Genomic DNA, 17,092 nt, shown 5'->3' with positions numbered 1-17,092 from the left:
CCGTGCGTAATTGGCAAACTCCAACCACTGTTAAAGAGGTGCAGCGGTTTTTGGGGTTTGCAAATTACTACCGGAGGTTTATCCGGGGTTTTGGACAGGTGGCAGCTCCCATAACGTCTCTGTTGAAGGGGGGTCTGGTGCGTTTGCAGTGGTCAGCCGAGGCGGACAGGGCTTTTGGGAGACTGAAGGACCTGTTTACTTCGGCTCCGGTGCTGGCGCATCCGGATCCCGCTTTACCATTTCAGGTAGAGGTTGACGCGTCAGAGGCCGGTATTGGGGCCGTACTTTCGCAACGGTCCGGCACGCCACCTAAACTCCGCCCCTGTGCTTTTTACTCCAAAAAGCTCAGCGGAGCGAAATTATAACGTAGGGGACAGGGAGCTGTTAGCCGTGGTACAGGCCCTAAAGGTGTGGAGGCATTGGCTTGAGGGGGCTCAACACCCTTTTCTCATTTTGACTGACCACCGTAACCTGGAGTACATCCGGGCAGCTAGGAGATTGAACCCTCGCCAGGCACGGTGGAACATGTTTTTAGCCCGGTTCGTATTTAAGATCACGTACATCCCTGGTTCCCAGAACGGTAAGGCAGACGCACTGTCTCGGCGGTATGACACGGAGGAGATGTCCGTTGAGCCCACTCCCATACTGCCGGAGTCTTGTCTGGTGGCACCGGTAGTGTGGGAGGTCGATGCTGAAATCAAGCGGGCGTTGCGTACCGACCCTAGTCCTCCACAGTGCCCGGTGGGTCGGACGTACGTTCCGCTCGAGGTTCGGGATCGACTGATATATTGGGCTCACACGTCACCCTACTCTGGACATCCTTGTATTGGCCGGACTGTGCACTGCCTTAGCGCTAAGTACTGGTGGCCAACGTTAGCCAGGGATGTGAGGGTTTATGTCTCCTCCTGCTCGGTGTGCGCCCAGTGTAAGGCGCCTAGACACCTGCCCAGGGGAAAGTTACAACCCCTGCCCGTTCCACAACGACCCTGGTCTCACCTCTCGGTGGATTTCGTCACAGACCTTCCCCCCTCACAGGGGAGTACTACTATACTGGTCGTTGTGGATCGGTTCTATAAGGCCTGTCGTCTGCTCCCAATGCCGGGTCTTCCTACTGCCCTACAGACCGCCGAAGCACTATTCACCCACGTGTTCCGGCACTACGGGGTACCCGAGGATATAGTGTCTGATCGAGGTCCCCAGTTTACCTCCAGAGTCTGGAGGGCGTTTATGGAGCGTTTGGGGGTCTCGGTGAGCCTGACCTTGGGTTACCACCCGGAGAGTAATGGGCAGGTGGAACGTGTGAACCAGGATGTGGGTAGGTTTCTTAGATCGTATTGCCAGGGCCGGCCGGAGGAGTGGGCGAGGTATGTCCCCTGGGCAGAGATGGCCCAGAACTCTCTCCACCACTCCTCAACCAATTTATCCCCTTTCCAATGTGTGTTAGGTTACCAGCCGGTTCTGGCACCATGGCAGCAGAGCCAGATCGAGGCTGCTGCGGTGGATGAGTGGGTGCGGCGCTCGGAGGAGACGTGGAACGCTGCACACGTCCACTTGCAGCGGGCCATCCGTCGTCAGAAAGCGAGCGCCGATCTCCACCGCAGTGAGGGGCCGGTGTACGCACCTGGTGATCGAGTCTGGCTCTCTACCAGAAACCTACCCCTCCGCCTGCCCTGCCGGAAACTGGGTCGGCGGTTTGTGGGGCCTTTTAAAGTCCTGAGAAGATTGAACGAGGTGTGTTACAGGTTACAACTGCCTATTGATTATAAGAATATTAACCCCTGCGTTCCATGTGTCTCTTCTCAGGCCGGGTGGTAGCTGGTCCACTCCAGGACGATGAGATAAGAGAGACTCCTCCACTGTACATCGAGGGGGCTCCGGCGTACACAGTTCGGTCCATCTTGGATTCGAGACGTCGGATGGGGGTCTCCAATATCTCGTGGAGTGGGAGGGGTACGGTCCGGAGGAACGGTGCTGGGTGCCGAGGAGAGACATCCTAGACCCGTCTCTCCTGACGGAGTTCCACCGTGGACACCCTACGCGCCCTGCTCCGCGTCCTCCTGGTCGTCCCCGAGGCCGGGGTCGGCGCACGGCTGGAGCCGCGCGTCAAGGGGGGGGTACTGTCACGGTTTCGGCCGAGGCTGCTCCTCCTCCTTGTTCGGGCAGGCTTCGGCGGTCGTCGTCCCCGGAGTACTAGCTATCACCGTTTGATGTTTTCGATGTCTGTTTGGTTTTGTATGATTGTGTACACCTGTTTCCTGTTTGGTTGATTATGTCTCCTATAAGTTTCTCATTTGTTAAGTCTTGTGTTGTGTGTTATTTTCCGCCTGTCCGTAGGAGCTGCGAGTTTCTGCTCTGTTTATTTGTTTTGGTGTTTTCACGCACAGTTTGCGTAATCGCTCGCCTCTGTTTGTTCGAGGCCCGTATTTTGTATTTTGTCACTTTATGACAAGTAAAGTCTGTTGGACTAAGCCTCTGTGTCCTGCGCCTGACCCCTACACCACATCCACATCAGCTCCTGACACTGGTGAACAGGAGGTTCCTTATCAAGGCCCAGGCTAAGACCCAGATGCAGACACAGGAGGCAGATCGTACGAGTCTCAGAGCTTATTACTGGGCAGGCAAAAAGGTAAATCAAGGCAGGCAAGAGTCGTGATCCAAATCAGAGTCAGGCAGGATCAGGACAGGCAGAAAGGTCCGAATTGGGAAGACTAGGAAAAAACTAAAACTAGAGTACTGGAAACACGAGAACACGCTGGTAGGACTTGACGGGACAAGACGAACTGGCAACAGACAAACAGAAAACGCAGGTATAAATACACGGGATGATGGGAGAAAATGGGAGACACCTGGTGGGGGGGGGTGAAGACAAGCATTAAGACAGGTGAAACAGATCAGGTTGTGACAGTAACCCCCCCTCTAGGGACGCCACCTGGCGTCCTACCTGGGCACATACCTGGTTGACCGAGGTGTCGGCGGAGGAACTCAGTGATGAGGGCTGGGTCCAGGATGTCCCTAGCGGGGACCCAGCACCTCTCCTCTGAGCTATAACCCTCCCAGTCAACCAGGTACTGGAATCCCCTACCCCGCAGTCAAACATTTAGGAGGTGCCTCACCATGTACACGGGTTGGCCATCAATGAGATGGGGGAGAGGGGTGGGCCAGGAAACAGGAGACAAAGGTGTGTGAGACAGGTTTAATCCAAGATGCATGAAAAGTGGGATGTATACGGAGGGTGGGGGCAACAGAAGACAAACAGCAGAGGGGTTAAGGATTTTAGAGATGGAGAAAGGGCAGATGAAACGGGGGTAAAGTTTACGGGACCCCACACGGAGGGGCAGGTCCCGAGCGGAAAGCCATCCACTCTGTCCAAGGCGATAGCAGGGAGTAGGGGTCCGGTGGCGATCTGCCTGTCGTCGATACCTGGATGTGGTCTTCAGAAGAGTGGCCCAGGCTCTCTTCCAGGTACGGCGACAGCGGCGGATGAACATCTGGGCAGACGGTATGCTGACTTCTTCCTCTTGCTCAGAGAAGAGCGGGGGCTGATATCCCAAGGATCACTCAAAGGGCGAGAGACCCGTGGCTGAGCAGGGAAGGGTTTTACAGGCATATTCCACCCACACGAGTTGCTGGCTCCAGGTGGTGGGGTTGGTGGAGACGACGCAATGAAGAGCCATCTCCAGGTCGTGATTGGCTCGCTCCGAATGGCCATTAGATTGGGGGTGAAAACCAGAGGACAGGCTGGCCGACGACCCAATGAGGATGCCTTCCAGAACCGGGACGAGAACTGAGGACCACGATCGGAGACCATGTTGACCGGAAGTCCATGGATCCGGAAGACATGCTGCACCATGAGCTGAGCAGTCTCCATGGCTGAGGGTAACTTGGGTAGGGTAATAAAATGGGCGCCTTTAGAAAACTTAACCACCACCGTCAGGATGGTGGTGTTGCCATCTGACGGAGGAAGACCAGTAACAAAGTCCAGGGATATGGGACCTGCCGTGGCTTGCCGTGGAAATGAATGTGGAGACATCAGGAACCATGGAAGGCCACCAAAAGCATTGCCGGATGAAAGACAGGGTATGACGGGAGCCTGGATGACATGACAGTCTTGAGGAATTTCCCAGGACCGGGGTCTGGCTGGGAATGCTGCGCCTTATGGACCAGGCTCTCTATACCCCAGACGAGAGCAGCCGCTAGACAGAATGGTCTTGGAGTCAGGCGGAGAAGCAGCGGGGCTATACAAATGTGAGAGTACGTCAGGCTTCACATTCTTGGACCCCGGGCGGTAGGAGAGAGTGAAATTGAAACGGGTGAATAACAGGGCCCAACGAGCCCACCTAGAGTTGAGGCGCTTGGCAGTGCAGAGATATTCCAGGTTTATATGGTCAGTCCACACTAAGAATGAGTGTTCCGCTCCCTCCAACCAGTGCCTCCACCACTCCAACGCCATCTTGACGGCGAGGAGTTCTCGATTTCCCACACCATAGTTCCTTTCAGCAGGGGTAAGACGATGGGAGAGAAAAGCGCAGGGGTGCAGCTTTTGGTCCTGGGCAGAAAGCTGGGACAGGATGGCATCCGAGGCGACAACCTCCACCACAAACTGACGGGACGGGTCCGGATGGATTAAGATGGGGGCTGTAGTGAATCGATGTTTGACGTCCAAGAACTCCCGGTCAGCTGCTGGAGACCACGTGAATGGAACCTTGGGAGAGGTGAGTGCTAAGAGGGGGGGAAGCCAGTGTGCTGTAACCCCAGATGAAGCGGCGGTAGAAGTTAGCAAATGCCAGGAAACGTTGCAGCTGCACTCTGGATGTGGGTTGAGGCCAATTCACCAACGCTCTCCCCCTGTCTGGATCCATCTGTATGTATCCTGCAGCGATGACGTATCCTAGGAAGGAGATGGTGGAGCGATGGAATTCACACGTCTCCGCTTTTACGAAAAGCTGGTTCTCCAGGAGATGCTGAAGGACCTGTCGGACTTGGAGGACGTACTCGAGCTGAAAGGGAAAAGACAAGAATGTCATTGAGGTAGACAAACACAAACCAGTTCACCATGTCCTGGAGCACGTCGTTGACCAGGGCCTGGAACACAGCGGGAACGTTGGTCAGTCAGAATGGCACAACCAAGTACTCATAGTGCCCGCTAGCTGTGTTAAAGGCTGTCTTCCACTCGTCTCTTTCCCGTATCCGAACCAGATAGTAGGCGTTCCGAAGGTCCAACTTTAAGAAGATGGTCACTCCCTGAAGAGGTTTGAAAGCAGTGATGTCAATACACGTCAATAAACGCTACGTCTCTCCCTCCGCATAGTCTCCCCGCCGGCGCAGGGTTATTTTTTGTGGAGAAGGACGACAAAACCCTTTGCCGGCGGGAGGCAGGATGAATACTCCCTGCAGCGAGAGAGCCCTCAATGTACACCTCCACAACCTTGGTCTCTGGACCCGACAGGAAGTAAAGCAGCCCCTGAGGTGGTGTAGTGCCCGGGAGAAGGTCAATGGCGCAGTCGTAGGGTCTATGCGGAGGGAGAAACGTATCGCGGGCCTTGTTGAAGACCTCCCGGAGGTCCAGGGACTCCGCGGGAATGGTGGAGAGATCCAAGGCTTCTCCCAAGCCTGCAGGAAGACGTCCCGGGGCAGGCTGTGCCGACTTAAGACAATGTGCATGGCAGAACGTGCTTCAACCCACGATAGAACCAGTAGCTCAGTCGATTAGGGGATTGTGCTTCTGGAGCCATGAATACCCCAAAACCACAGGTACATGGTGAGATTCTATGAGCAGCAACAGCATACACTTACTGTAATTTACTGATACTCGTAGGTTGATAGGAACCGTACTGCAAATAGTGCACCCATCTAGCGCTCTGACATCCATGGGCATGGAGAGGGTTTGAGTGGAGATTACCAGCTCCGACACCAAGGTAGCGTCGATAAAGCTCTCGTCGGCCCCAGAGTCAATGAGCACCCGGAGAGATTTGGCCTGGTCAACCCGCAACAGGGTGGAATGGAGAGGGGGACGAGTAATGGGAGATTGTACAGCTCACCAAAGTACTCGTACCTACTGATGAGTCTGGTCTTTTAAATGGACAGGTGGAAATATAATGTCCTGTAGTCCCGCAATACAGACAGCTCCTTGTGCTCAATTTGCGTAACCTTTCATCCGGAGACAATCTAGCCCTTCTCAGTAGCTTGTGCTTATGTGATTCCCGTGGGCACTCAGGTGACATTGGATTCTCTCGTTAAGGTGAATGTCGGGAACATCCGGGATTCCTCGGAGGCGAGATGGGAGCAGTAGAAGAGCAAGTGTGACCAGGAACAGACCTCTCCTCCTACGTTCCCGTAGCCGCCTATCGATCCGTAAGGTCAAGGCGATGAGGGAGTCGAGGTCCATGGGAAGTTCACTGGCTGCGAGCTAGTATTTAACCTCCTGCGATAATCCGTGAAGAACGTGTCGAAAAGAGATTCCAGGTTCCAGGCACTCTCAGCGGCCAATGTGCGAAAATCTATCGCATAGTCTGCCACACTACGGGTGTTTTGACGCAGTTGGAGTAGCTTCCGAGCAGCCTCTCTCCCAGACAACGGAGAGTTGATCACCTTCCTTACTTCCGCCACAAAATCCTCCAGCCTAAGGCAAATGGTGGATTGCGGCTCCCACACCGCCGTAGCCCAGGCGAGTGCCCTCCCGGACATCAGCGTTATAAGATACGCTATCTTTGAAAGGTCCAATGGAAACGAAGAGGGCTGCAGCTCGAATATGAGGGAGCACTGGGAGAGAAATGCCCGGCAGGTTCCGGGATCTCCAGCGTAGCGCTGCGGACGTGGTAAGCGGAAGCCGGGGTAGGCTGGGGAGAGGCACCGATGTCTAGGAGGTTTCCGCTGTGGCTTGGTGCCTAACAGATAGTCAGCAGAATTGTTCCAACAATGCACTGACGGCATGGTCATGGTGTTACGCCAAGGTGTGGAATCCTTCTATAAGGTTAAGTAGGAAATCCTTGTGTCTTCCAATGGTGGCTCCTTGTGAGGAGACAGTGTTGCAGAGCTGGTCCGAGTCTGCTGGGTCAGTCAGTGCCAGTTCGTACTATCAAGGCTCAGGCTGAGACCCATATGCAGACACAGAAGGCGGATAGTACGATTCTCAGAGTATATTACTGAACAAGTGGCAGGCAAAAAAGGTAGGTCAAGGCAGGCAAGAGTCATAATCCAAATCAGAGTTAGGCAGGTACAGGATGGCAGGCAGGATCAGGGTCAGGACAGGCAGAAAGGTAAGAACAGGAAACAAACTAGGGTACTGGAAACAATGGAACACGCTGGTAGGACTTGACAAGACAAACTGGCAACAGACAAACAGAAAACTCAGGTATAAATACATCTGCATACGTTTTTTGGTACACTTCCCCAGATCTGTGCCGACACAATCCTGTCTGTGAGCTCTACGAACAATTCCTTCAACCTCATGGATTGGTTTTTGCTCTCAGGTGCATTGTCAACTGTGGGACCTTATATAGACAGGTGTGTGCCTTTCCAAATCATGTCCAATCATTTTAACTTACCACAGGTGGACTCCAATCAAGTTGTAGAAACATCTCAAAGATGATCAATGGAAACAGGATGCACCTGAGCTCAATTTCCAGTCTCATAGCAAAGGGTCTGAATATATATACAGTGGGGAAAAAAAGTATTTAGTCAGCCACCAATTGTGCAAGTTCTCCCACTTAAAAAGATGAGAGAGGCCTGTAATTTTCATCATAGGTACACGTCAACTATGACAGACAAATTGAGAAAAGAAAATCCAGAAAATCACATTGTAGGATTTTTAATGAATTTATTTGCAAATTATGGTGGAAAATAAGTATTTGGTCACCTACAAACAAGCAAGATTTCTGGCTCTCACAGACCTGTAACTTCTTCTTTAAGAGGCTCCTCTGTCCTCCACTCGTTACCTGTATTAATGGCACCTGTTTGAACTTGTTATCAGTATAAAAGACACCTGTCCACAACCTCAAACAGTCACACTCCAAACTCCACTATGGCCAATACCAAAGAGCTGTCAAAGGACACCAGAAACAAAAGTGTAGACCTGCACCAGGCTGGGAAGACTGAATCTGCAATAGGTAAGCAGCTTGGTTTGAAGAAATCAACTGTGGGAGCAATTATTAGGAAATGGAAGACATACAAGACCACTGATAATCTCCCTCGATCTGGGGCTCCACGCAAGATCTCACCCCGTGGGGTCAAAATGATCACAAGAACGGTGAGCAAAAATCCCAGAACCACACGGGGGGACCTAGTGAATGACCTGCAGAGAGCTGGGACCAAAGTACAAAGCCTACCATCAGTAACACACTACGCCGCCAGGGACTCAAATCCTGCAGTGCTAGACGTGTCCCCCTGCTTAAGCCAGTACATGTCCAGGCCCGTCTGAAGTTTGCTAGAGTGCATCCAGAAGAGGATTGGGAGAATGTCATATGGTCAGATGAAACCAAAATATAACTTTTTGGTAAAAACTCAACTCGTTGTGTTTGGAGGACAAAGAATGCTGAGTTGCATCCAAAGAACACCATACCTACTGTGAAGCATGGGAGTGAAAACATCATACTTTGGGGCTGTTTTTCTGCAAAGGGACCAGGACGACTGATCCGTGTAAAGGAAAGAATGAATGGGGCCATGTATCGTGAGATTTTGAGTGAAAACCTCCTTCCATCAGCAAGGGCATTGAAGATGAAACGTGGCTGGGTCTTTCAGCATGACAATGATCCCAAACACACCGCCCGGGCAACGAAGGAGTGGCTTCGTAAGAAGCATTTCAAGGTCCTGGAGTCTCCAGATCTCAACCCCATAGAAAATCTTTGGAGGGAGTTGAAAGTCCGTGTTGCCCAGCGACAGCCCCAAAACATCACTGCTCTAGAGGAGATCTGCATGGAGGAATGGGCCAAAATACCAGCAACAGTGTGTGAAAACCTTGTGAAGACTTACAGAAAACGTTTGACCTGTGTCATTGCCAACAAAGGGTATATAACAAAGTATTGAGAAACTTTTGTTATTGACCAAATACTTATTTTCCACCATAATTTGCAAATAAATTCATTAAAAATCCTACAATGTGATTTTCTGGATTTTTTTCCCTCATTTTGTCTGTCATAGTTGACGTGTACCTATGATGAAAATTACAGGCCTCTCTCATCTTTTTAAGTGGGAGAACTTGCACAATTGGTGGCTGACTAAATACTTTTTTTCCCCACTGTATATATATATATATATATATATATATATATATATATATATATGCAAGCACATCAGCCGGAGAGCTGTGATTCCTCCTGTCACTTTTCAAACTAGAACAAATACTTATCCACTATTGTTCAGTGGAAAAAAAATTACATGCTTGCACTGCTACTCCTACTGTTCTCTCCTCGTCTGACCATATGTTCTCGCATACCCAGAGAGCATCTGGTCAGGGGGTGGTGGCACAGGAATCCTCATCTCTCCCAAGTGGACATTCTCTCTTTTTCCCCTGACCCATCTGTCTATCTCCTCATTTGAATTCCATGCTGTCACAGTCACTAGCCCATTCAAGCTTAACATCATTGTCATTTATCGCCCTCCAGGTTCCCTTGGAGAGTTCATCAATGAGCTTGACGCCTTGATAAGTTCCTTTCCTGAGGATGGCTCACCCCTCACAGTTCTGAGTGACTTCAACCTCCCTACGTCTACCTTTGACTCATTTCTCTCTGCCTCCTTCTTTCCACTCCTCTCCTTTTTTGACCTCACCCTCTCACCGTCCCCCCCTACTCACAAGGCAGGCAATACGCTTGACCTCATCTTTACTAGATGCTTTTCTTCTACTAATCTCACTGCAACTCCCCTCCATGTCTCCGACCACTACTTTGTATACTTTTCTCTCTCGCTCTCCTCCAACACTACTCACTCTGCCCCTACTCAGATGGTAATGCGTCGCAACCTTCACTCTCTCTCTCCCGCTACTCTCTCCTCTTCCATCCTATCATCTCTTCCCTCTGCTCAATCCTGATTATGCCTCCTCAACCCTCCTCTCCTCCCTTTCTGCATCCTTTGACTCTCTATGTCCCCTATCCTCCCGGCCGGCTCGGTCCTCCCCTCCTGCTCCGTGGTTTGACGACTCATTGCGAGCTCACAGAACAGGGCTCCGGGCAGCCGAGCTGAAATGGAGGAAAACTAGACTCCCTGCGGACCTGGCAACTTTTCACTCCTTCCTCTCTACATTTTCTTCATCTGTTTCTGCTGCTAAAGCCTCTTTCTACCACTCTAAATTCCAAGCATCTGCCTCTAACCCTAGGAAGCTCTTTGCCACCTTCTCCTCCCTGCTGAATCCTCATCCCCCTCCCCTCTCTCTGTGGATGACTTTGTCAACCATTTTGAAAGAAGGTTGACGACATCCGATCCTCGTTTGTTAAGTCAAATGACACTGCTGATCCTGCTCACACTGCCCTACCCTATGCTTTGACTTCTTTGTCCCCTCTCTCTCCAGATGAAATCTTGCGACTTGTGATGGCCGGCCGCCCAACAACCTGCCCGCTTTACCCTATCCCCTCCTCTCTTCTCCAGACCATCTCCGGTGACCTTCTCCCTTACCTCACCTCGCTCATCAACTCATCCTTGACCGCTGGCTATATCCCTTCCGTCTTCAAGAGAGCGAGATTTGCACCCCTTCTCAAAAAACCAACACTCGATCCCACTGATGTCAACAACTACAGACCAGTATCCCTTCTTTCTTTTCTCTCCAAAACTCTTTAGCCAACTCTCTTGCCATCTCTCTCAGAATGACCTTCTTGATCCAAACCAGTCAGGTTTCAAGACTGGTCATTCAACTGAGACTGCTCTTCTCTGTGTCACGGAGGCTCTCCGCACTGCTAAAGCTAACTCTCTCGCCTCTGCTCTTGTCCTTCTAGACCTGTCTGCTGCCTTTGATACTGTGAACCATCAGATCCTCCTCTCCACCCTCTCCGAGTTGGGCATCTCTGGCGCGGCTCACTCTTGGATTGCGTCCTACCTGACCGGTCGCTCCTATCAAGTGGCATGGCGAGAATCTGTCTCCGCACCACGTGCTCTCACCATTGGTGTCCCCCAGGTCTCAGTTTTAGGCCCTCTCCTATTCTCGCTATACACCAAGTCACTTGGCTCTGTCATATCCTCACATGGCCTCTCTTAAAATTGCTACGCAGACAACACACAACTAATCTTCTCCTTTCCCCCTTCTGATAACCAGGTGGCGAATCGCATCTCTGCATGTATGGCAGACATATCAGTGTGGATGATGGATCATCACCTCAAGCTGAACCTCGGCAAGACGGAGCTGCTCTTCCTCCCGGGGAAGGACTGCCCGTTCCATGATCTCGCCATCACGGTTGACAACTCGATTGTGTCCTCCTCCCAGAGTGCGAAGAGCCTTGGCGTGACCCTGGACAACACCCTGTCATTCTCCGCTAACATCAAGGCAGTGACCCGATCCTGTAGGTTCATGCTCTACAACATTCGGAGAGTACGACCCTGCCTTACACAGGAAGCGGCACAGGTCCTAATCCAGGCACTTGTCATCTCCCGTCTGGATTACTGCAACTCGCTGTTGGCTGGGCTCCTTGCCTGTGCCATCAAACCCCTACAACTCATCCAGAATGCCGCAGCCCGTCTGGTGTTCAACCTTCCCAAGTTCTCTCCCGTCACCCCACTCCTCCGCACACTCCACTGGCTTCCAGTTGAAGCTCGCATCTGCTACAAGACCATGGTGCTTGCCTACGGAGCTGTGAGGGGAACGGCACCTCCGTACCTTCAGCATCTGATCAGTCCCTACACCCAAAACGAGGGCATTGCGTTCATCCACCTCTGGCCTGCTGGCCCCCCTACCTCTGCGGAAGCACAGTTCCCACTCAGCCCAGTCAAAACTGTTCGCTGCTCTGGCACCCCAATGGTGGAACAAGCTCCCTCACGACGCCAGGACAGCGGAGTCACTCACCACCTTCCGGAGACACTTGAAACATTTACATTTACATTTTAGTCATTTAGCAGACGCTCTTATCCAGAGCGACTTACAGTTAGTGAGTGCATACATTTTTCAAATCAAGTCCATTGGTGAAATAAACCCCAAACACTTAATTATTGGTACAATCCCAAACCTTTCCCTAGTTATAGCTGCGTCCTGAGGAGATTCCTCATCGGCTGCTGTTAAAGGAGTGTTGGTAGAAGACGTTTGCGTTGGCGGCGTAGTTGAGCGTTACCGTGGCGCCCACGCTCTTCGCTCCGAGACCCGTGCCGCCTAGCGCCGACCCTGATGACTGGCTCAGGGTCAGGAGGTTGTAACTGTGGAAACGACCCCTGAAGGACTGCGTGGAAGGTGAAACCCCACCTCTTTAAGGAATACCTGGGATAGGATAAAGTAATCCTTCTACCCCCCCTTACCCCACCCCCCCAAAATTTTTTTATAATATATTGTAAAGTGGTTATCCCACTGGCTATAAGGTGAATGCACCAATTTGTAAGTCGCTCTGGATAAGAGCGTCTGCTAAATGACGTAAATGTAAGTCTTATTGTAAGGGATTCTGTTCCTTGCTGCTGATACACTGGTCTGTAGGAAAGTTGATATCAAACACATAATAGGACTTGAAGCACACATCCAGTGCCCCAAGCAATGTACCTTGCTCCAATGCCTGTCCACTAATAACTAAACACCTCTGAGCAGTCCCCAAGAGCCAACATAAATGGGTAAGGTCTGGTCACCTCCACCTTGGTTCCAACCTGTTAGATATAAATTTGATTTTAAAATGAGGACGTGCAAAGCGTGGATGCACACTGACATCACACACAGAATGTATTGTGTATACTATAGCCATTTCCAATCCCTGTTTGATGCCTACATCTTCCATTCATTTGGGGCTGAGGCTCATAGGTTCATTTACACAAATATGTCTTGGAATGTGCAGTATACCTTTTCACACATACCAACAAACGGGTGTGATCATTCTACAATGGTCCCTGCAGCGTACTCAAACTGGTGTGATTAGAACGCTTATTTAGAACGTCCAGTTTCGATTGACGCAACAGTGGCATTTGAGTTAGCCACACTTTTTTCACAAACAAAGTTATGTCCTGAATGTGACCAGTTTATTTTTGGATGCAATGTTCAGACATTCACAGAAGTAGCGACAGCATACACAATCATCCAAATCGGAAAATGTAGGCTACATTAGTCCTAGCGCTAACTGAGGAAAGATTGACATAACACAAGCGGTCATATATAGATAACTCTCAGCTGACAGAAACCTCAATATGAATTAGCTAATAGTAATTACTATTTATAATTCATCACATCACGGGTGAGCTCACCATTGAGCATAACACTTTTTAGAAATCGAAAGTAATCTGACGATGGGTAGTTTGTGAGCGCCGCCATATTTGTTTTTTTTTCGCGTCAACCAAAGAGAAGAGACGAGGAGTTTGGTCTGTTTGCATGTTGAAGTGGGTGTGTCATCTACGATCATTCACTTCCGGAAGTTTATTCGAAAGATGAGTGACCATTCCTTCACCTCATTACAACATCTTTGGTCTGACAGACGTTTACGTGACACCCAGAATGCATTGTATAATGTCAGACATGGCACTACACATAGCTGGCAAATAGCTTAGCTCATTATAATCAGTACAACCTTCAAAAAAGTATTTTACACACATCATAGGTGTCCATTACAATCTATGCAATAATCAAATGAATTATTTGTCACCAGTACTTGAAAACGTGAATAAAACTGTAAATACATTATGCTCCATACATACTGTATGCTACAGTAGAAAGGACAACACGATATACAGAAAATAAGGCACTTACTTTGATAGAAATGCACACGTTTAAAGTTATTATTTGTAAGGAAAACAATGAAAGCAATGCGAGCGCCAGCCAGAAAATGTGCCAGTTCGTGCATGGCTGCGCAAACATCTGCATACATGATCTGCGGAAACACTGGGGAAGTGCTTGGGCTCTCCTCGAAGAGAGAAGTTTGTCCGGCTCAGTAAAGCCTCAAACAAATTGTCCGCAACACTGAAATGGGCTACTTCTATGTGAATTAATGAGGCGGAACACACCTCAATTAAAAAAATAATTTGAAATTGACAAGTTGAAACATAGCCTATAGATAATTAGCAGGCAGCGCGGGTTAACGGTCCTGTTGTGTAACAATCACATTTTGTAACAGTGAGTGCATTCTGACATCCAGTGCATAAAACAACTCACGCTGGGGCGACCGTTAGAGATATTTGGAACTCACATGTTAAGGTTAAACTTACAGACTGCAAGTCAATGAAGGACTTCCTGGTCTCGTCGAAGGTGTGTCAGAATGTCTTCCCGCCAATCTTGTAGACTGGTGTTGGGAGGACCACTGGCAGAAGTCTTAAAGTGATGTCACCTTGTGTAGCTGGAGAGAATAATGTTTAGAGAATAACTTAATTGTTTCAGGCAAAAAAATGAATGAGCATCTTAGGCACCACCAGCAGGGTAATTTCAAACTATACCTGCTTATTTCGGCTGGCGAAGCAAAGGTTTTTGTCCTTGAAGACCGCGATCCAGTTCTCGATGAGTTTCCCCGAGCAGTCCGGGTTAAAAAATGGAGAAGTACTGAGCAATGTGTAGTAAAGGAGACAGTTATCCATTGCAGTAATCATTACTCTTGCAGACACCCAACTCTCGAAGTCCTCATGACCTCAGTCTGGAATGGCTCTGATGTTGTCGGCACAATGCGTCAATAGTGAAGCTGGCTGTGTTTTCTCTGGTTGGCTCTCTGTGGCTTTCTCACACTCAGCTGAAGAGTGCCACCCCATTCTATTATAACCGTTGGATTTTCAAATCCAAACAATGAGGTCTCAACCAAAGGAAAAAATAAATAAACATTGGAGACAACCAATGCGATGAATCACATGGCCAGGCTAGTTAAATCACAGCAAACAGAATCAAATTCAAGTCTAATGTTTTTGTAAACAATTTACCCCACCACGCCTGGAGTATCCAGCAGACGCGGATACTCTGACTATCTCGACTGTCTTGGCCCCATTCTGTATGGTCCTTTGAGCCCTCTGGATCACAGTCTATTTCATGTACTCCACAACTTGGTTTGCCGGCCAGATGTTGTTCTTAAGCTATTCGGTCATCTGGGCTGCCCTCTCACATTTGACTCTGTTGTGAGCACAAAGTATCAAATCCGTTTTCAAAATACACTAATCTTTCACCATGTACCTGGCATGACCCGGCTACTGCTCATGCTTGATGTGTCCACAGTCCTATTTATTAATGTGTCCCGAGGACCTCCCCTCGTGTATAAAAAAAGTGGTGTTTACAGAATACTCACTGAGTGTAAGTCTTTCATGTTCTTCTTTAACTTCAGGCTGTAGTCGAGTCGTCCAAAAGCAAGAGCGTCTCCTGGTCTATCGCCGCTGCAAAAGAGAAAGGGGGTACATAGTCAGTTGCACAACTGAAATGTGTCTTCCACACTTAACCCAACCCCTCTGAAATCAGATTAGTGCGGGGGAGGCTGCCTTAAATAGACAGCCACGTCGTCGGAGAACGGGGAGCATTTGTTGTTGGGGGTTAACTGCCTTGCTCAAGCGCAGATCTTTCCACCTTGCTGGCTCAGGGATTCGAGCCAGTGACCATTCGGTTACTGGCCCAACGCTCTTAACCGCTAGGCTTAACCGCTAGGGGGGAGATTTGAAGGGATAGTTTCACCCATATTTCTATGTAAATTACATACTCTAAGGAGGGAAGGGTTGATAAGACAGGTCAAATGGTTGAACAAAGGCAAGGGCTTGAGGAAAGAGCAAAATGAATAGGGTTGGCAGTAGCTTCAAGGTTAGAAAGGTATGGCAATTACTGGCGTGTTATCGGTTCGAACCCCTAGTTGTCTGTGGGAAATTCTGTAGTGAGTGATCCGGCAGCCAAAGGGTTACCAGCTACAATATCTCTGTATACTATCTACTGTGGTTGTGGCCTTAAACAAGGCACTTTACCCCTAAATGCCCATGAGCTGCGCACAGCCTGTGGTGTTTGTTGTGTGTCAGGTTGATCACTGTGACAGAATATCTATGTAAAAGGACCACTAATGAAGGCCAGACTATCTATGGTAGCTCTGCATGTAATGTGTCTAGTCCCAAAGTGGCTTCATGGTTCTATGAGGCTCTGGTGAAGTTAAGTCTTTCACATTTCCATAAAGGTTGTACCAAAGCTCTGTCCTCTCTCTCTCAAAAATAAATTTCTCAGTTTTACTTACCCTCAAACCTTGGAATCAAAGAGGCAATGTTACACTTGTTACAGGCTTTGGTTTTTCCATTTATATTTCGAGGTTGGTCGTTAGCACGTGGGGGCATACTGAGTGGTGTCACCTCGTTAGTCAGTATGTGTTACACCTGTGCTGGTTTGTCATCTTGTTAGTCGGAAGGTGTTTCACCTGTGCACGCCCAGGTACTATTTAAGAGTGGCTGGCCCAGTGCTCCAGTTGTCTTGAGAGATGTGGAGGGTTAACTCCTTTAGTTGGTGCGCCCTATTTGGTTTCTACAAAGACAATCCTTTATCTGATCTTCCCTGTTTTACTCCACATTTGTCGGTTTGCTTCCTGTATAAGTTTGGTGTGGTTTTTTCTTTTGTTTGCCTCTTAGTGTGCAAATTTAGTGGGTGCTCATGGTGGGTGTCTTTTAGGTCCCAGTTGTTGTTGTTATGCAACTTTCAGGGGACACCCCAATGAGTGTCTTTCAGAACCCCTCCTAAAACCCCTCCAGAACCCCTTTCGTCTTGGTTGTTGTCAGTGACCCTGTTAGTTCCCCCTTCTGTTTGAGTGACATTTATTTTTTACATGCTGCAGAACGTAACATACTCATTCAGCATCCTTTGCAAAGCTATCCATTGGCCTTGACCTCTGCATTTAAATACAGAAATAAAGAAATGTTAGAAACATAGCTAGCTAGTTATACTAACTCGGCTACATCAAATATAAGTTAAATTCTAACGTTAGCAAGCTAAAATAATTTGCATCCATCATCCTCTTACTAAAGCTGCCACTGTCAGAAACCATTGAAAACCAGTAGAGTAACG

Source organism: Coregonus clupeaformis, chromosome 3, assembly GCF_020615455.1.
Source record: "Coregonus clupeaformis isolate EN_2021a chromosome 3, ASM2061545v1, whole genome shotgun sequence".
Taxonomy (NCBI): domain Eukaryota; kingdom Metazoa; phylum Chordata; class Actinopteri; order Salmoniformes; family Salmonidae; genus Coregonus; species Coregonus clupeaformis.
The sequence above is the reverse complement of the archived record's forward strand: the minus strand, read 5'-3'. Positions refer to the sequence as shown.